A 21,926-nucleotide genomic window follows, 5' to 3' on the forward strand; every position below is an offset into this window, starting at 1 on the left:
AGGTGAGAAGGTGAAAAGGTGAGAAGGTGAGACAATATGTGTTACTAGAAAGTAAGGCGAAAACTACAGGATTGGGTCAGTAAAGTGCTAAGAAACTTCGCAGTTGAGTAGGCTACACCCCAGGGAAAATCTGTGACATAGTTATGGTGAAATGTTTACATCCCCTCTACAGTTAAGCTTAAATTTTCTCTGATTTTAAGACCCCTGCTAGGAAGTTTTCATTTTTAGCTCCTTTACAAGAATTTGACTTGGGAGCTTAAACACTCTAAGAATCCCATACAGATCATTTCAATTTCCTTTCTTTATGAATTTCAGCAATTTCTAACACTGAACAAATGATATGAACGGCACAGTGATTTCATGGTGCAATGATGGGATTTTCGTGAAATGAGTATGTGTTTTTTTTAAATGATGTACAGCATGCATGAGAAAAAGAACTCTACACAAAACATGTTCCTGCTGGGACCCGACAGGGTTGCCCCCTCTCACCGATGCTGTTTGTTTTATCACTGGAACCCCTTTTGCAGGCGATACGCCAGAACCCGGACATCTCGGTGTTGGGGTAAATACAAAGTATGTATATCTGTAATTAATATGTGCTTGATTAAGTTTATGTGTATATATGTATGTATGATAGCTGCAAGCCACTTAGGGGGGAGGTAACAGGAGGGACAGCTGTAAGAAGATATCACACCTGCATACTATGTAGAGAGGGAAGGAAATGCATCACCTGGAGATAGGCATGGGAAACATAGCAAGTCAATAACATCACACGGTGGGGTCTTGGGAACAGAGGACAGGGACCTCATTTACACATCAATAGAGAAATCCCTTGAAAAGACATTGTAGAAACACATAGAAGGAGACTGGATTGGTGAGTCTCACCTTTGGCACATCACCCACGCAGCATACACACTTAGCAGCAGATATTAGATAGATGGGATGTTTGTGAGTGGTATGAATGATTGTCATCTGTATATCACTGTAACTTTGGTTTTGTCTTTGCTGTAACATTAATCTGGGTAGATTCTAATTAAAGCTCTCTCTCTGGTAAGAATCTTGGGTTGGCTGTTTTATTGTAATATCAGGTAGAAAACCTTAGTAGAACTAGACATATATATTATCTGGAAAAGGGGATACGGTTATATGTAGTTCTTGGAGGAGGTAACAAGGGTATTACATTTATCATTAATACACAACGCAGAACGGATTATTCTCCACGCATATCAATTGGTGGTATTGGTTTGAGAGAGGAGAAGTATATACAACATATTGGTGCCGTGACCCTTGGCCAGAAGAACTTTACAGAGTCTGCCTGGAGTGTGGTGAGTATAATTGTTATTATATTATATTGCTGTGATTTGTTCGTTTAATATGACATGCAACATGGAGGATGCAAAAGTTACTTATTCTGAAAATGTTAAGAAATGGCTTCTGAATTATATTAAGAGACATGGTGGTCCTTATGAAATCCCACAGGACTGTAAACAGTCATGGGAGATGTTGCAGAAGTTTTTGGGAGAGACATTATTTGAAAAAAAGGTGTCAGAGAGTAAAAGAAAAGGTTGCATTGTGCAAGGACTACTCTCTTGTTGTTTAAGATTGGAAGAAATTGTGAAAGCAAATGAGGATAAATTGGCAGAGCTGAATGTTTCAATTAAAGTAAAATCTGAAAAGCATGATGAGATGTATAATGAATTAAATAATAAGATTGTTGATCTTAGAGTGTATGCAGTAGCAACTGGAGAAGCTTTAATTGAAAAGGCCAAAGTGTGTGAGGAGCTTAAAGAGGAGAATGAAAGGGTGAATGAGAAAATGTTGGATTTTCAGAGAGAATTGGATGAATGCAGACATGCTACCAATATGGCTTTTAATAAAATGGCAGAAAGTATGGCACCTTCTAGTATGTCTCCTGCACCTGAAATTCCTGGGTCCGTTAACTCAGGGATTAGAGATATAGGATATAAATCTATTTACCCATGGGATGATCTGAAACAAAAGCCAGTGAGTATCCCTGCTGCCCCAACTACAGCAACTACAGTGTTAAATCCTGATAATACTGGTGGGATACAGCTTGTTACTAAACATTTAAAGCCACAAGAAATGGATGCCATTGTTAAAGAAATAGGCCTGGTCCCCCAGCATGACATTAACCGTTTTTTGCAATGGTTTTGTGGGTTTCAAAGAGTAAAAGAGATGTATAGCTTGACAAGAGAGGATATTGAAAGAGTGCTGCAGAGAGTTGCTGGAAATGGATTGTGGGTTAGGATTGTACAGACATGTGGTCAGCAGTGTAGAACTAGGGATATGTTGAAAGAGATTTTAAGAGCATTGTATGGAATTACATCTGGTATGTCGTTGTCTGGCAAAATTAAACAACTGAAACAAGAATCTCCTTATGAATTGTCGGCTAGAATATCTACAGTTATGGAACAATTGGTTGTCAGTAATCCTGGTTTTGAACAGGGAGGGCTGATGCATAGATCAATGTTTTTAGATGCATTAGAGCAAGAGGTTAGAGAGGAGATTTTATCAGTAACCCCAGATCCATCAGAAATGTGTGACATATTATTAAGAGCTGATAATTTGTGGAGAAGAAAGATTAAAAATGAGAGTTTTGCTGTTGATGCTGCAAGAATTTTTAGGGTAGAGGGGCAAGAGAGAAGAGACAGGTCTGGCATGTATTCTCAGAGGGGGAATAGATTTCAGAATATGGGAGGTTATAGAACTGATAACGACTCAGATAGAGGAAGGAGGGTAAAGAGTGATAAACCGTTAAAACCATGGGTACCTTTTCATGAAATTAAAAATGAAAGAGATCGCTTACAGGAAGAACTAGACAATGTGAAATATGAATTGGATAAGATCAAGAATGCAAAAACAAGGGTAGCTACTGTGGAAGACAACAAGGTAGTTCACCCCAAAGAAAAAGGTGATTGTTAGGAATTCCGAGCCCCCCGAGCCCCTTCTTGTCATTTTCTCACGAATTTGATCTTAGATCCCTGGGGGCGGCCCACTGTTGATGTTTCATTAGGGGGAACTCGAGTACAAGCGCTGCTAGATAGTGGGGCAGCTGTAAGTTTTAGCAAGCATGTTAATCCAGGAAATGAGAAAATTAGAATTACAGGTATTACGGGGCATTCCATTGAAGCTCCTTTTGTACGTGATGTGGAGATGCAAATTGGACAGGAAAGATGGGTGTGTGATGTTGTATGTGAAAATCAAGATATTATTGGAGCAGATGTTTGTTTGGAACAAGGACTGGTTGTTGATTTGGCTAATTTAAAATTGTGGAAAATGGAAGGAAAAGGAAATACAGGCCATGTATGGCACCCTCCGATGGAACTAGCAACAGCGACAGTGAAACCAGTGGGGGAAGCAAGGGGGTATTGGGACCCCAAATGGAATGATATTATGAATGAGTATCAGGATGTCATTGCAGAACATAAACAGGACTGTGGTAAAATGCAAACAATGGTGTTGCTGGAAGGCAGTGATCCACCAGCCCAAAAACAATATCCAATACCCAGAGAAGCTTTCCAGTCCATTACAGGAGTAATTAGGCAATTAGAAGCCCAGGGCACATTGGTAAGAGGTGCGTCTATATGTAACAGCCCGGCATGGCCAGTGTCTAAGCCCGATGGAACGTATAGATTAACGATTGATTACCGAGTTTTGAATAGACATTCAAAAAGCATGGCCCCTATTGTTGCTGCTTATCCAGAAATTATTGGTAAGATAACTCCAGACATGAAAGTGTTTTCTGTGGTTGATATTAGTAATGGTTTTTGGAGTTTAAGTCTTGATCCCAGGTGCCAATACAGGACTGCTTTTACTTGGGAAGGAATCCAGTATATGTGGACAGTTCTACCGCAGGGTTACAAAGATAGCCCAGCCATTTTTCATGCTCACATGAAAGAAGTGGTAGATACATTTTCAAAGTCAGAAAGGATTGTTCAGTATGTGGATGATATTCTTATTGGGTCTCCCTCAATGGAGGAACATAAAAATGATATCCAGGAATTGTTACAGCTTTTGAGAGAGGCAGGCTTAAAACTGAATCCAAAAAAAATACAGCTTGGAAGAGAGCAGGTTCAGTTTCTTGGTGTGACCATAGGGAAGTCTGGGCGCAGTATTAATGAACAGAGAGTGGAGCTGATTGGAAAAATTCCCTTACCTACAGATGAAAGGTGCCTACGACAGTTTCTGGGAATGACTGGATTTTGCAGAGATTTTGTTCCACAATATGCCGAGTTAACAGAGCCACTGTATGATTTATTAAAGCAGGATCAGTGGAAATGGCAGCTTGAACATACACGAGCAGTGGAAGATCTTAAAAAGGCCCTTGGTAATGCTCCAACCCTAGCTGTCCCTAATCCTAACCTAGAATTTCGGATGTATCCCTATGTGGGCCCCAATTCTCTAGCAGTTGTACTTACCCAGGAGTGTCTTGGCAAACAAAGACCTATAGCATATGCATCCAGGTTGCTTACTGCAGTGGAACAAAAATATCCTCTGTGTACACGTATGGTTTTGTGTTGTTACTGGGCAATAAATAAATTCCGATACTTGACGGGAACACAAACTGTTGTTATAGCAAGCCACCATACCCCTATTGTGTTGTTGGCAAATGGCAAATGGAAAGAAAGTGATGTAAACAGTAAAAGGTTAGCTAGATGGACTACTGCTTTGTTGTCAGAGAACATAAAAGGGATGCTACTGAAAGAACCTAGTGTTCTTGCAGGTGGATTGGTTATAGAAGGTGAACCTCATGAATGCCAGATATTAGGAACAAATTTGCAGCATTCAGTTTTTAGAACGATGCAACAACCTTTTGACTGCAGTCATGAATGTTGGTATATTGATGGTTCCTCATTTTATCAAGATGGACATAGGATAGCAGGCTTTGCTGGTATTTTGGTAAAAGATGAGCAAATTGAAAAACAGTTTATGTATTCCTGTAAATCGGTTTCTGCACAGTATGTTGAGATAGCTGCACTTTTCCAGGTACTCAATGAAATGAAAAATTTCAGCAATGAGGTCAATGTTGTTTCTGATTCAGACCAGGTGTGTAAAGGAGCTGTTGTGTACCTTCCATGGTGGAATGTGATGAGGTTTAAAGGAACAGATGGAGGCAGAGTAAAATATGATTCCTTGTGGCAAGCTATTGAAGAGGAATCACATAATTTCCATAGAATTAATATCAGAAAGGTACAGGCTCATAGGAAGGTAACACGAGAACACCAGTGGAATAACAAAGTAGACAAATTGGCAAAGGAGGCAGCTAGTGTGGCACATGAGTGGCCATTGTTAACAGCTGTTATGTCAATGCCTGTAGCTGTCTTGACACGAGCAAAGGCGAAATATCTTTATGAACGAGCAAGTGAATTAGCTAAACTACAAGAAAAAGATGAGGAGCTAGGCCCATTAAAACTAGCTTGTGAAACAGGTCCTATCCAGTATGAGGGCCAGAACCTATATTTGAGGGAAGGGTTACTTGTAACCACTAAGGATGAGGTACCAATATGGGTGGCCCCAAAAGGAGTGAGAAAAGATATTCTCACTTGGATACATGGCTCTCCGGTAGGAGGACACCCGAAGCTCCCATTAGCAATGGAAAGATTAGACCAGGTAGCTTGGTGGCCCCAAAATTCTTTACATATGGAGGATCACATATTATCATGCCTGGAATGTGCTAGACATGATCCTACTAACAGAAGACGGAGGGGAGCTTTGATGAGACAGGCACCCATGGGACCATGGGAACGTATCCAAATCGATTACACTGGTGAATTACCAAATACTGCCCACCGAAATAAATATATTCTTGTGGTAGTAGATTCATTTAGTCACTGGGTAGAGGCGTTTTCAACAAAAAATTGTACTGCAATCAACACAGCCAGAATACTTGTAAAAGAAATTTTCAGTAGGTGGGGAATTCCAAAGGTTATGGACAGTGATAGTGGACCAGCCTTCATTGGTAATGTTATAGAGGAAACCTGTAGTTTACTAGGAATTAATCACAAATTCCATATATACTACCATCCAGAATCCTCTGGTCAGGTTGAAAGAATGAACAGGACAATAAAGGATGCTTTAAAAAAGGTTGTGAATGTGCAAGGAACTGATTGGGATGAGAAATTGCCATTTGTTTTGTCAACTATTCGTTCCAGAGTGTGCAGATCAACAGGTTTTGCCCCTTATGAAGCTTTATTAGGGAGAAACATGAGAACGTGGGAACATTTACTGAATCCTCTCCCACCTGCCCTAGACACAGTAGCCTTATCAGAAGCCTGGGTTGAGAATCTTAAAGAACATATTTTGACAGTGCATAAATCTATCTGCGCTACTGATGAATGCACTCACAAATATACCCAAAAGTGGTTTAATGCCAAAGGAGATTTAACAGAACATGAGATTGGTGACAGAGTAATGTTGCAAGATTTTGCTCCCTATCATCCATTTCCTAAACCAAAATGGAAAGGTCCATATGGTGTAATAGACAAAATTGGTCCTTCTGTGTACTTACTAGATGTGGGGGAAGAGAATTTTAGATGGACACATGCGTGTCAGATAAAAGCCTTTAAAGGGAAAAATGATGTGCAGAAGTAATGTATATTTACATGTTCTCTTAGTTCTCTTTTCCAGATAATAGAAAATGGAGAAGACCCCTGGAAGAACATCTCAACTAGGAAATGTGAAATGCCAAAATACAGCAGCAGTGATATGGTGGTTGATTGTATCAGGCTTAATGTATATACTGTATATAAAAGGAGAAAGGACTAGCACTCTGATGGACAATAGTCATAAATGGGAAATAAGGGTACATCAGAGCAATTTAGGTGAAACAAATTCAGGAGATGCAGGTATTCTAGTAGATAGGTATAAGAGGGAGGAAAGACGTCCAGAAGAAAAAGGAGAAATCAGAGTAACTTTAAGAGTAAAGGGGCAATCGCCAGAAGTTACATTTAAGGATAAGCATACCGTGGTTGGGGCTATAGGGGGATGGATAGTGGTACAGTGTAATATTTCAATGCCTAAGTCTAACCTTCCCTCTGAATTTGCAGTTTGGAGCTATCCAGGAGGGAGTGATATGCATAAGAGTACCAGTACATTTTGGGCCAATACCACAAAGGAAGTGAGAATAAAGATGCTGCTGGAAAGAAATTTTACATTAACCCAGGATGGTTCTGTGACATGCAACCCAAATCACAGTGGATTGCATACTATAGTAGACTCAGCAATTAAAGTACAACTTACTAACTCACAGGACTGCCCAACAACCACCCCCTGGCCAGAGCATGGATTATTCATACAACCAACACAAACGGTCGCTTATACAGATGTGTCTTATGTAACATTACCTTTATTGTTAAATTTTTCTTCATTTAATATACCAGAGAGCTGCCCAGAAATGTTGAAAGAATGGTTTAAAAAGGTGTTTCAAGCACATATTAATCTATTCTGGGATGCTACACAAGGGCTTCGTTTTAGAGAGAGAGAAAAAAGGGATCTGGGTACTGATATAATATCAGGATTCAGTTTGGGGACCTCAATTTGGAATAGAGGAGACATAGAGGATCTAAACTCACGAGAACAAAAATTTGTAGATGGGTTGCAACAAATTTTACTTAAAGAGGGACGTGTGGAATTTAACACTCTAGCCGAAACTGATCTATCAATACAGAACATTCACACAGTTGCTGCAGATTTGCAATGGATTAATATATCTGTAAATGCTCTGAGAGAATCAGTTGAGAATAATGATGTCTCCAAGGCTATGGTATGTGGTATAGTCGGAAATCTACTAGTTGAACATCTAAATTTAGGCCTCCAAGAAATAAAACAAGGGGAATGGCCCAGAATTGTGAATTCTACCCTAGTTTTTGATCTGGTTAGGGAATTTGGCATAGATTGCCAGAATGTAGTCCTTTCCAAAATTAAAAGTCTACAGAGTTGGTGCAATAAGTGTAAAGTAGGGAAAAAGGTAATTCCATTACTAATCGACATTCCAGTTTGGACAGAACAGCCTGTACCTGTTTATAAGATGACTATGCTGGGTGAGTTAGACGTGGCTAATGGCACTAATGTTTTAAAACAACTCCTGCCACAAACCCGCTTGGTGGTAAAAGAAAACCAGTTATGGAAGATTATTAACCCCAGTTGCTGTGACAGACGTAAAAATGCTTGGCTTTGTTCCTGTGTACTAGAACCCCTAGTCCGGTCAGATGGATGCATAATGGAGAGCTCAGGGAGCTGCCCAGTTCACCTTCACAGAACTGTAAATGGATGGAAAAGGGTGGTACATGGGCAGGGCCCTACGATCTGTGCACTGGGTGTATCTAAAATTCTCTGGCAACAAACTGTACCTTGTAAGGTACCTGCTACAGGATGGTGTGTTAATCTCACCTATGGCTCCATGAAAGTGGGTAAGGAGGTCATAAGAGCTAACATTCAACTCACACAGGTATCTGTGAACATGGTACAGGAGGAGCTGGGAAATTGGAATAAGATGATTCCCTCACTATTTAAAACAATCCCGCCACTTAACATAGATTTGGATACATTATTTAAAAGAAATAATAGAAGGGTTGTGCAATTGCAGGATCTGGTGAAAGAAAATTTAGCCAGCACTAAAGAAATTACACACAGCTTTCAAGAGCCCTGGTGGAGCATCCCCTACAATGTATACACACACCCAGGATTAAGAACTGCTTCTGTAATATTTGTATTCCTGCAATTTGTATTAATTTGCTCCTTATTCATCCTATATTGCTTCTAGAGGAAAGAACTGAAAAAAACACACACCAAGCAGGAACGATTAGAGCTAGCATCAATTGTAGGGATATAAAATACCAGTATATTGGTTCTTGTAATACTGTTTGGGTTTGAGTTGGTATATGTCTTTATGAATAAGTTCCTATATGGATCTTATTCAAGTGGGGGAGTGTTGGGGTAAATACAAAGTATGTATATCTGTAATTAATATGTGCTTGATTAAGTTTATGTGTATATATGTATGTATGATAGCTGCAAGCCACTTAGGGGGGAGGTAACAGGAGGGACAGCTGTAAGAAGATATCACACCTGCATACTATGTAGAGAGGGAAGGAAATGCATCACCTGGAGATAGGCATGGGAAACATAGCAAGTCAATAACATCACACGGTGGGGTCTTGGGAACAGAGGACAGGGACCTCATTTACACATCAATAGAGAAATCCCTTGAAAAGACATTGTAGAAACACATAGAAGGAGACTGGATTGGTGAGTCTCACCTTTGGCACATCACCCACACAGCATACACACTTAGCAGCAGATATTAGATAGATGGGATGTTTGTGAGTGGTATGAATGATTGTCATCTGTATATCACTGTAACTTTGGTTTTGTCTTTGCTGTAACATTAATCTGGGTAGATTCTAATTAAAGCTCTCTCTCTGGTAAGAATCTTGGGTTGGCTGTTTTATTGTAATATCAGGTAGAAAACCTTAGTAGAACTAGACATATATATTATCTGGAAAAGGGGATACGGTTATATGTAGTTCTTGGAGGAGGTAACAAGGGTATTACATTTATCATTAATACACAACGCAGAACGGATTATTCTCCACGCATATCAATTGGTGGTATTGGTTTGAGAGAGGAGAAGTATATACAACACTCGGTACTCCAGGTGGGGCGGTCCCACCATAAGGTATTGGGGTATGCTGATGACCTCCTTTTCACGTTGGCCCAGCCCCGCATCTCCCTGCCCTCTGTCCTGCAAGAGCTCGCGACATACAGTGACCTTTCCAACTTCAAAGTCAACATGTCTAAATCTGAGCTCCTGGGTGTTAATGTGCCAGATGCTGTCAGTACCTCCTTGCGCGCGGCTTTCCCCTTCGCATGGTGCGATACTAAATTGAAATACCTAGGAGTGTGGATATCCCCCGATCACTCCCGGCTGTACGCCAACAACTTCCTGCCGCTCCTTTCCACTATACAGTCCGACTTCCGCAGATGGTCCCGGCTCACTGTCACGTGGCTGGGTAGGGTCAACACTATTAAAATTAATGTGATGCCCAGACTCCTCTACTTGTTCCAGACTCTACCCATACACCTCCCCCCCTCCTTCTTCGCTTCTGTCCGCTCTGCCTTTCTCCGTTTTATATGGGGCCCCCGCTCCCCCCGCATTCGATATAATGTCCTGATCCTGCCCAAGTCGAGAGGTGGTCTGGCTTTGCCGTGTCCGCGTACATACTACCGGGCATGCCATCTCTTGCGGATAGTGGAGTGGGCCTGTGGTTCTGGTGGGAAGCGGTGGCTGGAGGTGGAGAGCGGCATGCTGGGCTCGTCGATTAGTTCCTTACCCGGGCGACGCTCAGTGTTTGCGGGGCACCTCTGTCTCTTTTCTCCCGTCTCCTCTTACTCCGATACGCGACAATCCCGATTTCCCTCCAGGCATGGGAGGCGATGTCTTCCCTGAGGTGGCCGCCAGGGGGACGCTAGGCATCCGTGCATACCTCTCCCCATCGGGTCTACAGCCCTTGGAGGCTCTGGTGGGCCCGGCCCCTCCCACGTCCCTGGCGCGCTTCCGCTATGCCCAGCTGGGCAATTTCTTTCGCTCCCTGGGCCGTAAACACCAGGTCCTTAGGGATCTCACCAGGTTTGAAGCGCTGTGCACCCTGACCTCACCCCCCACCTCATGGCGTATCGCTCCTCTATGGCCTCCTCCTCTCGGCTGTTTTCCCCCCCCCACCTCACGAGGGCAAGTGGGAGGCCTCACTGCAACTCACTCTCACCGAGCAACAGTGGGAAAAGATCTGCGTGCTCACTCACCGTTGCTCCCTTAATAACAGGGTCCAGGAGATGTCCTACAAGCTGATGGCCCTGTGGTATAGGCCCCCGTCGACCACAGCCCGGTTCTGTCCCGATAGGAGGGATGAATGCTGGCAGTTTGGTGCATCTCCCTGCTCTTTGCTTCATCTGTGGTGGTCCTGTCCCAGCATAGCTCCCTATTGGTCGGCCATTCACTCCCATGTTCGATCCCTCACCGACAGGGACATTCCCTTTTTGCCGGAATTCCTTCTCCTTCACCCGATTTCGTGGTACAAGAATTCAGTGGTCCGCTACCTTCTGACAGCTGCGAAAGCCCTTATCCCCTTGCATTGGGGTGATTCTTCCCCCCCTACGATTCGGGAGTGGATCCAACGGGTGGAGCGGACTCCAGTTCTTGAGGAATTGATCTATTCTACCACGGAGAGGTCTGAAAAACATAACCGCATCTGGTTTCACTGGTTGCAACTGCTCGCTAGCCCCCAAATTCGCCCATTGCTTGACGGCGTGCCCTCCTGAGCTGCGGCCTCCGAGTTGCCTCCATCCGAAACGTGGTCACTTTGCCCCCTACCGAGCTCCCCCCCCTTTTTTTTTTTCCTTTGTCCTTTCTGTTTCCGCTTTTCCCTTCTTCCCTTCCCTCTCACATCCTTGCTGCCCTCCTTCCCTACAGGTCCAGGGCTATGCCACCAAGGCTAGGTGCTGGGGGTGTCCGTGCAGGTTATCGCGCTGAGCTCACTCGAGGTTGCACAGGGGATGTCGACGTTTTCTTGTCTCGCTTCCCCGTCATCCAACCCTATAGCATCCCCGCACCGTGCATACATGGCATGCAGTCTCCGCATCAGTAGCACCCGCCTGCCTGGTTTAGAAGTCTGCCTCGGCGCGCGTGGTTGCCCCCTGCTCTCCGGCGCCAGCGCCCCTGCTCCTTCTGGCACGTAGGCGCAACGCCTAGGCTCCCCCCCTTTGGGTAACAACTGCCGGAGTGTCTACGCACTGCCTTTTTCATGTGCTCTGTCTTTGCGGAGAAGGAGTATTTGTAACCATGTGTCCTATTGCTCTGGAGCTCCCTGTTCCTGCCGTGCCGTTTTTTCCGCTATATGTAAATGTTGTGACCATTTTCCTTTGTACTCATGTTCTCTCGACGTGGTATCTGTACACTGCACAGTGTCAATTGTACCTGCTTATTCCCCCCCCCTGATTCTTTTGATTTTCTGTACCCTTCCCCCTGCCTCTTCCCACAAAACTGAAAAACCTTAATAAACATTGATTTACCCAAAAAACATGTGTCTGCCTGGTTGCGAACCAGGCACCTTTTGCGTGTTTGGCAAATGTGATAACCACTACACTACAGAAACTTGACCTGGGTCCAATTTTCTCACCTCTCTGACAGTACTCTTTCTTTGGAAACATGGTTTAAAAAAACAAAAACAACTCAACTTGTGCTACCTTTGCAAGAAATGCAGGTGTAGTTTTCAATTCATAAAACAATAGTTGTTTCTGCTCGGTTTCGAACTGAAGACCTTTCGCGTGTAAAGCGAACGTGATAACCACTACACTACAGAAACAAACCTGGCAAAGCTTGCTTTCAAATGCTGTCAGACAATATGTGTTACTAGAAAGTAAGGAGAAAACTACAGGATTGGGTCAGTAAAGTGCTAAGAAACTTCACAGTTGAGTAGGCTTCACCCCAGGGAAAATCTGTGACATAGTTATGGTGAAATGTTTACATCCCCTCTACAGTTAAGCTTAAATTTTCTCTGATTTTAAGACCCCTGCTAGGAAGTTTTCATTTTTAGCTCCTTTACAAGAATTTGACTTGGGAGCTTAAACACTCTAAGAATCCCATACAGATCATTTCAATTTCCTTTCTTTATGAATTTCAGCAATTTCTAACACTGAACAAATGATATGAACGGCACAGTGATTTCATGGTGCAATGATGGGATTTTCGTGAAATGAGTAGGTGTTTCTTTTAAATGATGTACAGCATGCATGAGAAAAAGAACTCTACACAAAACATGTTCCTGCTGGGACCCGACAGGGTTGCCCCCTCTCACCGATGCTGTTTGTTTTATCACTGGAACCCCTTTTGCAGGCGATACGCCAGAACCCGGACATCTCGGTACTCCAGGTGGGGTGGTCCCACCATAAGGTATTGGGGTATGCTGATGACCTCCTTTTCACGTTGGCCCAGCCCCGCATCTCCCTGCCCTCTGTCCTGCAAGAGCTCGCGACATACAGTGACCTTTCCAACTTCAAAGTCAACATGTCTAAATCTGAGCTCCTGTGCCAGATGCTGTCAGTACCTCCTTGCGCGCGGCTTTCCCCTTCGCATGGTGCGATACTAAATTGAAATACCTAGGAGTGTGGATATCCCCCGATCACTCCCGGCTGTACGCCAACAACTTCCTGCCGCTCCTTTCCACTATACAGTCCGACTTCCGCAGATGGTCCCGGCTCACTGTCACGTGGCTGGGTAGGGTCAACGCTATTAAAATTAATGTGATGCCCAGACTCCTCTACTTGTTCCAGACTCTACCCATACACCTTCCCCCCTCCTTCTTCGCTTCTGTCCGCTCTGCCTTTCTCCGTTTTATATGGGGCCCCCGCTCCCCCCGCATTCGATATAATGTCCTGATCCTGCCCAAGTCGAGAGGTGGTCTGGCTTTGCCGTGTCCGCGTACATACTACCGGGCATGCCATCTCTTGCGGATAGTGGAGTGGGCCTGTGGTTCTGGTGGGAAGCGGTGGCTGGAGGTGGAGAGCGGCATGCTGGGCTCGTCGATTAGTTCCTTACCCGGGCGACGCTCAGTGTTTGCGGGGCACCTCTGTCTCTTTTCTCCCGTCTCCTCTTACTCCGATACGCGACAATCCCGATTTCCCTCCGGGCATGGGAGGCGATGTCTTCCCTGAGGTGGCCGCCAGGGGGACGCTAGGCATCCGTGCATACCTCTCCCCATCGGGTCTACAGCCCTTGGAGGCTCTGGTGGGCCCGGCCCCTCCCACGTCCCTGGCGCGCTTCCGCTATGCCCAGCTGGGCAATTTCTTTCGTTCCCTGGGCCATAAACACCAGGTCCTTAGGGATCTCACCAGGTTTGAAGCGCTGTGCACCCTGACCTCACCCCCCACCTCATGGCGTATCGCTCCTCTATGGCCTCCTCCTCTCGGCTGTTCCCCCCCCCCACCTCACGAGGGCAAGTGGGAGGCCTCACTGCAACTCACTCTCACCGAGCAACAGTGGGAAAAGATCTGCGTGCTCACTCACCGTTGCTCCCTTAATAACAGGGTCCAGGAGATGTCCTACAAGCTGATGGCCCTGTGGTATAGGCCCCCGTCGACCACAGCCCGGTTCTGTCCCGATAGGAGGGATGAATGCTGGCAGTTTGGTGCATCTCCCTGCTCTTTGCTTCATCTGTGGTGGTCCTGTCCCAGCATAGCTCCCTATTGGTCGGCCATTCACTCCCATGTTCGATCCCTCACCGACAGGGACATTCCCTTTTCGCCGGAATTCCTTCTCCTTCACCCGATTTCGTGGTACAAGAATTCAGTGGTCCGCTACCTTCTGACAGCTGCGAAAGCCCTTATCCCCTTGCATTGGGGTGATTCTTCCCCCCCTACGATTCGGGAGTGGATCCAACGGGTGGAGCGGACTCCAGTTCTTGAGGAATTGATCTATTCTACCACGGAGAGGTCTGAAAAACATAACCGCATCTGGTTTCACTGGTTGCAACTGCTCGCTAGCCCCCAAATTCGCCCATTGCTTGACGGCGTGCCCTCCTGAGCTGCGGCCTCCGAGTTGCCTCCATCCGAAACGTGGTCACTTTGCCCCCTACCGAGCTCCCCCCCCTTTTTTTTTTTTTTTTTTCCTTTGTCCTTTCTGTTTCCGCTTTTCCCTTCTTCCCTTCCCTCTCACATCCTTGCTGCCCTCCTTCCCTACAGGTCCAGGGCTATGCCACCAAGGCTAGGTGCTGGGGGTGTCCGTGCAGGTTATCGCGCTGAGCTCACTCGAGGTTGCACAGGGGATGTCGACGTTTTCTTGTCTCGCTTCCCCGTCATCCAACCCTATAGCATCCCCGCACCGTGCATACATGGCATGCAGTCTCCGCATCAGTAGCACCCGCCTGCCTGGTTTAGAAGTCTGCCTCGGCGCGCGTGGTTGCCCCCTGCTCTCCGGCGCCAGTGCCCCTGCTCCTTCTGGCACGTAGGCGCAACGCCTAGGCTCCCCCCCTTTGGGTAACAACTGCCGGAGTGTCTACGCACTGCCTTTTTCATGTGCTCTGTCTTTGCGGAGAAGGAGTATTTGTAACCATGTGTCCTATTGCTCTGGAGCTCCCTGTTCCTGCCGTGCCGTTTTTTCCGCTATATGTAAATGTTGTGACCATTTTCCTTTGTACTCATGTTCTCTCGACGTGGTATCTGTACACTGCACAGTGTCAATCGTACCTGCTTATTCCACCCCCCCCTCTGATTCTTTTGATTTTCTGTAGCCTTCCCCCTGCCTCTTCCCACAAAACTGAAAAACCTTAATAAACATTGATTTACCCAAAAAACATGTTTCTGCCTGGTTTCGAAACAGGGATCTTTTGCGTGTTAGGCAAACGTGATAACCACTACACTACAGAAACTTTACCTGGCTACAGTTTTCTCACCTCTCTGACAGTACTCTTTCTTTGGAAACATGGTTTAAAAAAACAAAAACAACTCAACGTGTGCTACCTTTGCAAGAAATGCAGGTGTAGTTTTCAATTCATAAAACAACAGTTGTTTCTGCTCGGTTTCGAACCGAGGACCTTTCGCGTGTAAGGCGAATGTGATAACCACTACACTACAGAAACAAACCTGGCAGAGCATGCTTTCAAATGCTTTCAGACAATATGTGTTACTAGAAAGTAAGGAGAAAACTACAGGATTGGGTCAGTAAAGTGCTAAGAAACTTCGCAGTTGAGTAGGCTACACCCCAGGGAAAATCTGTGACATAGTTATGGTGAAATGTTTACATCCCCTCTACAGTTAAGCTTAAATTTTCTCTGATTTTAAGACCCCTGCTAGGAAGTTTTCATTTTTAGCTCCTTTACAAGAATTTGACTTGGGAGCTTAAACACTCTAAGAATCCCATACAGATCATTTCAATTTCCTTTCTTTATGAATTTCAGCAATTTCTAACACTGAACAAATGATATGAACGGCACAGTGATTTCATGGTGCAATGATGGGATTTTCGTGAAATGAGTAGGTGTTTTTTTTAAATGATGTACAGCATGCATAACAAAATGAACTCTATACAAAACATGCTCTTGCCTGGTTTCGAACCAGAGCCCTTTTGCGTGTAAGGCAAACGTGATAACCACTACACTACAGAAACTTGAGGTAGCAGTGGTCTTGTCACCTCTCTGACAGTACTCTTTCTTTGGAAAGAAATGTAGGTGTAGTTTTAAATTCATAAAACAATAAGCTGTTTCTGCTCGGTTTCGAACCGAGAACCTTTCGCGTGTGAGGCGAATGTGATAACCACTACACTACAGAAACAAACCTGGCAGACGACACGTTCAAGCGCTTTCAGACAATATTTGTTAATAGAAAGTAAGGAGAAAACTACAGGATTGGGTCAGCAAAGTGCTAAGAAACTTCACAGTTGAGTAGGCTACACCCCAGGGAAAATCTGTGACATAGTTATGGTGAAATGTTTACATCCCCTCTACAGTTAAGCTTAAATTTTCTCTGATTTTAAGAACCCTGCTAAGAAGTTTTCATTTTTAGCTCCTTTACAAGAATTTGACTTGGGAGCTTAAACCCTCTAAGAATCCCATACAGATCATTTCAATTTCCTTTCTTTATGAATTTCAGCAATTTCTAACACTGAACAAATGATATGAACGGCACAGTGATTTCATAGTGCAATGATGGGATTTTCGTGAAATGAGTGGGTGTTTTTTTTAAATGATGTACAGCATGCATAACAAAATGAACTCTATACAAAACATGCTCTTGCCTGGTTTCGAACCAGAGCCCTTTTGCGTGTAAGGCAAACGTGATAACCACTACACTACAGAAACTTGAGGTAGCAGTAGTCTTGTCACCTCTCTGACAGTACTCTTTCTTTGGAAAGAAATGTAGGTGTAGTTTTAAATTCATAAAACAATAAGCTGTTTCCGCTCGGTTTCGAACCGAGCACCTTTCGCGTGTGAGGCGAATGTGATAACCACTACACTACAGAAACAAACCTGGCAGACGACACGTTCAAGCGCTTTCAGACAATATTTGTTAATAGAAAGTAAGGAGAAAACTACAGGATTGGGTCAGCAAAGTGCTAAGAAACTTCACAGTTGAGTAGGCTACACCCCAGGGAAAATCTGTGACATAGTTATGGTGAAATGTTTACATCCCCTCTACAGTTAAGCTTAAATTTTCTCTGATTTTAAGAACCCTGCTAAGAAGTTTTCATTTTTAGCTCCTTTACAAGAATTTGACTTGGGAGCTTAAACCCTCTAAGAATCCCATACAGATCATTTCAATTTCCTTTCTTTATGAATTTCAGCAATTTCTAACACTGAACAAATGATATGAACGGCACAGTGATTTCATGGTGCAATGATGGGATTTTCGTGAAATGAGTAGGTGTTTTTTTTAAATGATGTACAGCATGCATGAGAAAAAGAACTCTACACAAAACATGTTCCTGCTGGGACCCGACAGGGTTGCCCCCTCTCACCGATGCTGTTTGTTTTATCACTGGAACCCCTTTTGCAGACGATACGCCAGAACCCGGACATCTCGGTACTCCAGGTGGGGCGGTCCCACCATAAGGTATTGGGGTATGCTGATGACCTCCTTTTCACGTTGGCCCAGCCCCGCATCTCCCTGCCCTCTGTCCTGCAAGAGCTCGCGACATACAGTGACCTTTCCAACTTCAAAGTCAACATGTCTAAATCTGAGCTCCTGGGTGTTAATGTGCCAGATGCTGTCAGTACCTCCTTGCGCGCGGCTTTCCCCTTCGCATGGTGCGATACTAAATTGAAATACCTAGGAGTGTGGATATCCCCCGATCACTCCCGGCTGTACGCCAACAACTTCCTGCCGCTCCTTTCCACTATACAGTCCGACTTCCGCAGATGGTCCCGGCTCACTGTCACGTGGCTGGGTAGGGTCAACACTATTAAAATTAATGTGATGCCCAGACTCCTCTACTTGTTCCAGACTCTACCCATACACCTTCCCCCCTCCTTCTTCGCTTCTGTCCGCTCTGCCTTTCTCCGTTTTATATGGGGCCCCCGCTCCCCCCGCATTCGATATAATGTCCTGATCCTGCCCAAGTCGAGAGGTGGTCTGGCTTTGCCGTGTCCGCGTACATACTACCGGGCATGCCATCTCTTGCGGATAGTGGAGTGGGCCTGTGGTTCTGGTGGGAAGCGGTGGCTGGAGGTGGAGAGCGGCATGCTGGGCTCGTCGATTAGTTCCTTACCCGGGCGACGCTCAGTGTTTGCGGGGCACCTCTGTCTCTTTTCTCCCGTCTCCTCTTACTCCGATACGCGACAATCCCGATTTCCCTCCGGGCATGGGAGGCGATGTCTTCCCTGAGGTGGCCGCCAGGGGGACGCTAGGCATCCGTGCATACCTCTCCCCATCGGGTCTACAGCCCTTGGAGGCTCTGGTGGGCCCGGCCCCTCCCACGTCCCTGGCGCGCTTCCGCTATGCCCAGCTGGGCAATTTCTTTCGTTCCCTGGGCCGTAAACACCAGGTCCTTAGGGATCTCACCAGGTTTGAAGCGCTGTGCACCCTGACCTCACCCCCCACCTCATGGCGTATCGCTCCTCTATGGCCTCCTCCTCTCGGCTGTTCCCCCCCCCCACCTCACGAGGGCAAGTGGGAGGCCTCACTGCAACTCACTCTCACCGAGCAACAGTGGGAAAAGATCTGCGTGCTCACTCACCGTTGCTCCCTTAATAACAGGGTCCAGGAGATGTCCTACAAGCTGATGGCCCTGTGGTATAGGCCCCCGTCGACCACAGCCCGGTTCTGTCCCGATAGGAGGGATGAATGCTGGCAGTTTGGTGCATCTCCCTGCTCTTTGCTTCATCTGTGGTGGTCCTGTCCCAGCATAGCTCCCTATTGGTCGGCCATTCACTCCCATGTTCGATCCCTCACCGACAGGGACATTCCCTTTTCGCCGGAATTCCTTCTCCTTCACCCGATTTCGTGGTACAAGAATTCAGTGGTCCGCTACCTTCTGACAGCTGCGAAAGCCCTTATCCCCTTGCATTGGGGTGATTCTTCCCCCCCTACGATTCGGGAGTGGATCCAACGGGTGGAGCGGACTCCAGTTCTTGAGGAATTGATCTATTCTACCACGGAGAGGTCTGAAAAACATAACCGCATCTGGTTTCACTGGTTGCAACTGCTCGCTAGCCCCCAAATTCGCCCATTGCTTGACGGCGTGCCCTCCTGAGCTGCGGCCTCCGAGTTGCCTCCATCCGAAACGTGGTCACTTTGCCCCCTACCGAGCTCCCCCCCCTTTTTTTTTTTTTTTTTTCCTTTGTCCTTTCTGTTTCCGCTTTTCCCTTCTTCCCTTCCCTCTCACATCCTTGCTGCCCTCCTTCCCTACAGGTCCAGGGCTATGCCACCAAGGCTAGGTGCTGGGGGTGTCCGTGCAGGTTATCGCGCTGAGCTCACTCGAGGTTGCACAGGGGATGTCGACGTTTTCTTGTCTCGCTTCCCCGTCATCCAACCCTATAGCATCCCCGCACCGTGCATACATGGCATGCAGTCTCCGCATCAGTAGCACCCGCCTGCCTGGTTTAGAAGTCTGCCTCGGCGCGCGTGGTTGCCCCCTGCTCTCCGGCGCCAGTGCCCCTGCTCCTTCTGGCACGTAGGCGCAACGCCTAGGCTCCCCCCCTTTGGGTAACAACTGCCGGAGTGTCTACGCACTGCCTTTTTCATGTGCTCTGTCTTTGCGGAGAAGGAGTATTTGTAACCATGTGTCCTATTGCTCTGGAGCTCCCTGTTCCTGCCGTGCCGTTTTTTCCGCTATATGTAAATGTTGTGACCATTTTCCTTTGTACTCATGTTCTCTCGACGTGGTATCTGTACACTGCACAGTGTCAATCGTACCTGCTTATTCCACCCCCCCCTCTGATTCTTTTGATTTTCTGTAGCCTTCCCCCTGCCTCTTCCCACAAAACTGAAAAACCTTAATAAACATTGATTTACCCAAAAAACATGTTTCTGCCTGGTTTCGAAACAGGGATCTTTTGCGTGTTAGGCAAACGTGATAACCACTACACTACAGAAACTTTACCTGGCTACAGTTTTCTCACCTCTCTGACAGTACTCTTTCTTTGGAAACATGGTTTAAAAAAACAAAAACAACTCAACGTGTGCTACCTTTGCAAGAAATGCAGGTGTAGTTTTCAATTCATAAAACAACAGTTGTTTCTGCTCGGTTTCGAACCGAGGACCTTTCGCGTGTAAGGCGAATGTGATAACCACTACACTACAGAAACAAACCTGGCAGAGCATGCTTTCAAATGCTTTCAGACAATATGTGTTACTAGAAAGTAAGGAGAAAACTACAGGATTGGGTCAGTAAAGTGCTAAGAAACTTCGCAGTTGAGTAGGCTACACCCCAGGGAAAATCTGTGACATAGTTATGGTGAAATGTTTACATCCCCTCTACAGTTAAGCTTAAATTTTCTCTGATTTTAAGACCCCTGCTAGGAAGTTTTCATTTTTAGCTCCTTTACAAGAATTTGACTTGGGAGCTTAAACACTCTAAGAATCCCATACAGATCATTTCAATTTCCTTTCTTTATGAATTTCAGCAATTTCTAACACTGAACAAATGATATGAACGGCACAGTGATTTCATGGTGCAATGATGGGATTTTCGTGAAATGAGTAGGTGTTTTTTTTAAATGATGTACAGCATGCATAACAAAATGAACTCTATACAAAACATGCTCTTGCCTGGTTTCGAACCAGAGACCTTATGCGTGTAAGGCAAACGTGATAACCACTACACTACAGAAACTTGAGGTAGCAGTGGTCTTGTCACCTCTCTGACAGTACTCTTTCTTTGGAAAGAAATGTAGGTGTAGTTTTAAATTCATAAAACAATAAGCTGTTTCTGCTCGGTTTCGAACCGAGGACCTTTCGCGTGTGAGGCGAATGTGATAACCACTACACTACAGAAACAAACCTGGCAGACGACACGTTCAAGCGCTTTCAGACAATATTTGTTAATAGAAAGTAAGGAGAAAACTACAGGATTGGGTCAGCAAAGTGCTAAGAAACTTCACAGTTGAGTAGGCTACACCCCAGGGAAAATCTGTGACATAGTTATGGTGAAATGTTTACATCCCCTCTACAGTTAAGCTTAAATTTTCTCTGATTTTAAGAACCCTGCTAAGAAGTTTTCATTTTTAGCTCCTTTACAAGAATTTGACTTGGGAGCTTAAACCCTCTAAGAATCCCATACAGATCATTTCAATTTCCTTTCTTTATGAATTTCAGCAATTTCTAACACTGAACAAATGATATGAACTTCACAGTGATTTCATGGTGCAATGATGGGATTTTCGTGAAATGAGTAGGTGTTTTTTTTAAATGATGTACAGCATGCATGAGAAAAAGAACTCTACACAAAACATGTTCCTGCTGGGACCCGACAGGGTTGCCCCCTCTCACCGATGCTGTTTGTTTTATCACTGGAACCCCTTTTGCAGGCGATACGCCAGAACCCGGACATCTCGGTACTCCAGGTGGGGCGGTCCCACCATAAGGTATTGGGGTATGCTGATGACCTCCTTTTCACGTTGGCCCAGCCCCGCATCTCCCTGCCCTCTGTCCTGCAAGAGCTCGCGACATACAGTGACCTTTCCAACTTCAAAGTCAACATGTCTAAATCTGAGCTCCTGGGTGTTAATGTGCCAGATGCTGTCAGTACCTCCTTGCGCGCGGCTTTCCCCTTCGCATGGTGCGATACTAAATTGAAATACCTAGGAGTGTGGATATCCCCCGATCACTCCCGGCTGTACGCCAACAACTTCCTGCCGCTCCTTTCCACTATACAGTCCGACTTCCGCAGATGGTCCCGGCTCACTGTCACGTGGCTGGGT

At 45.4% G+C, this 21,926-nt stretch overlaps 10 non-coding genes across 10 annotated transcripts; all 10 read right to left on the bottom strand.

Annotated features, from left to right (window-relative positions):
- Window positions 1–12,307: 12,307 nt before the first annotated feature.
- TRNAV-UAC (transfer RNA valine (anticodon UAC)) lies at window positions 12,308–12,380 on the bottom strand. Its single transcript has one exon. It is a non-coding gene; the product is annotated as a tRNA-Val (tRNA).
- Window positions 12,381–15,367: 2,987 nt separating this feature from the next.
- On the bottom strand, window positions 15,368–15,440 carry TRNAV-AAC (transfer RNA valine (anticodon AAC)). The gene has a single exon. It is a non-coding gene; the product is annotated as a tRNA-Val (tRNA).
- A 137-nt stretch (window positions 15,441–15,577) lies between these two features.
- Window positions 15,578–15,650, bottom strand: TRNAV-UAC (transfer RNA valine (anticodon UAC)). The gene has a single exon. It is a non-coding gene; the product is annotated as a tRNA-Val (tRNA).
- Window positions 15,651–16,104: 454 nt separating this feature from the next.
- Window positions 16,105–16,177, bottom strand: TRNAV-UAC (transfer RNA valine (anticodon UAC)). The gene has a single exon. It is a non-coding gene; the product is annotated as a tRNA-Val (tRNA).
- Window positions 16,178–16,268: 91 nt separating this feature from the next.
- TRNAV-CAC (transfer RNA valine (anticodon CAC)) lies at window positions 16,269–16,341 on the bottom strand. Its single transcript has one exon. It is a non-coding gene; the product is annotated as a tRNA-Val (tRNA).
- A 454-nt stretch (window positions 16,342–16,795) lies between these two features.
- On the bottom strand, window positions 16,796–16,868 carry TRNAV-UAC (transfer RNA valine (anticodon UAC)). Its single transcript has one exon. It is a non-coding gene; the product is annotated as a tRNA-Val (tRNA).
- A 91-nt stretch (window positions 16,869–16,959) lies between these two features.
- TRNAV-CAC (transfer RNA valine (anticodon CAC)) lies at window positions 16,960–17,032 on the bottom strand. Its single transcript has one exon. It is a non-coding gene; the product is annotated as a tRNA-Val (tRNA).
- Window positions 17,033–20,029: 2,997 nt separating this feature from the next.
- TRNAV-AAC (transfer RNA valine (anticodon AAC)) lies at window positions 20,030–20,102 on the bottom strand. The gene has a single exon. It is a non-coding gene; the product is annotated as a tRNA-Val (tRNA).
- A 137-nt stretch (window positions 20,103–20,239) lies between these two features.
- Window positions 20,240–20,312, bottom strand: TRNAV-UAC (transfer RNA valine (anticodon UAC)). The gene has a single exon. It is a non-coding gene; the product is annotated as a tRNA-Val (tRNA).
- A 618-nt stretch (window positions 20,313–20,930) lies between these two features.
- Window positions 20,931–21,003, bottom strand: TRNAV-CAC (transfer RNA valine (anticodon CAC)). Its single transcript has one exon. It is a non-coding gene; the product is annotated as a tRNA-Val (tRNA).
- Window positions 21,004–21,926: the final 923 nt, after the last annotated feature.

Source organism: Sceloporus occidentalis, unplaced genomic scaffold (assembly GCF_023333645.1).
Source record: "Sceloporus occidentalis isolate IW3139 unplaced genomic scaffold, rSceOcc1.0.p SCAF_322, whole genome shotgun sequence".
Lineage (NCBI taxonomy): Eukaryota > Metazoa > Chordata > Lepidosauria > Squamata > Phrynosomatidae > Sceloporus > Sceloporus occidentalis.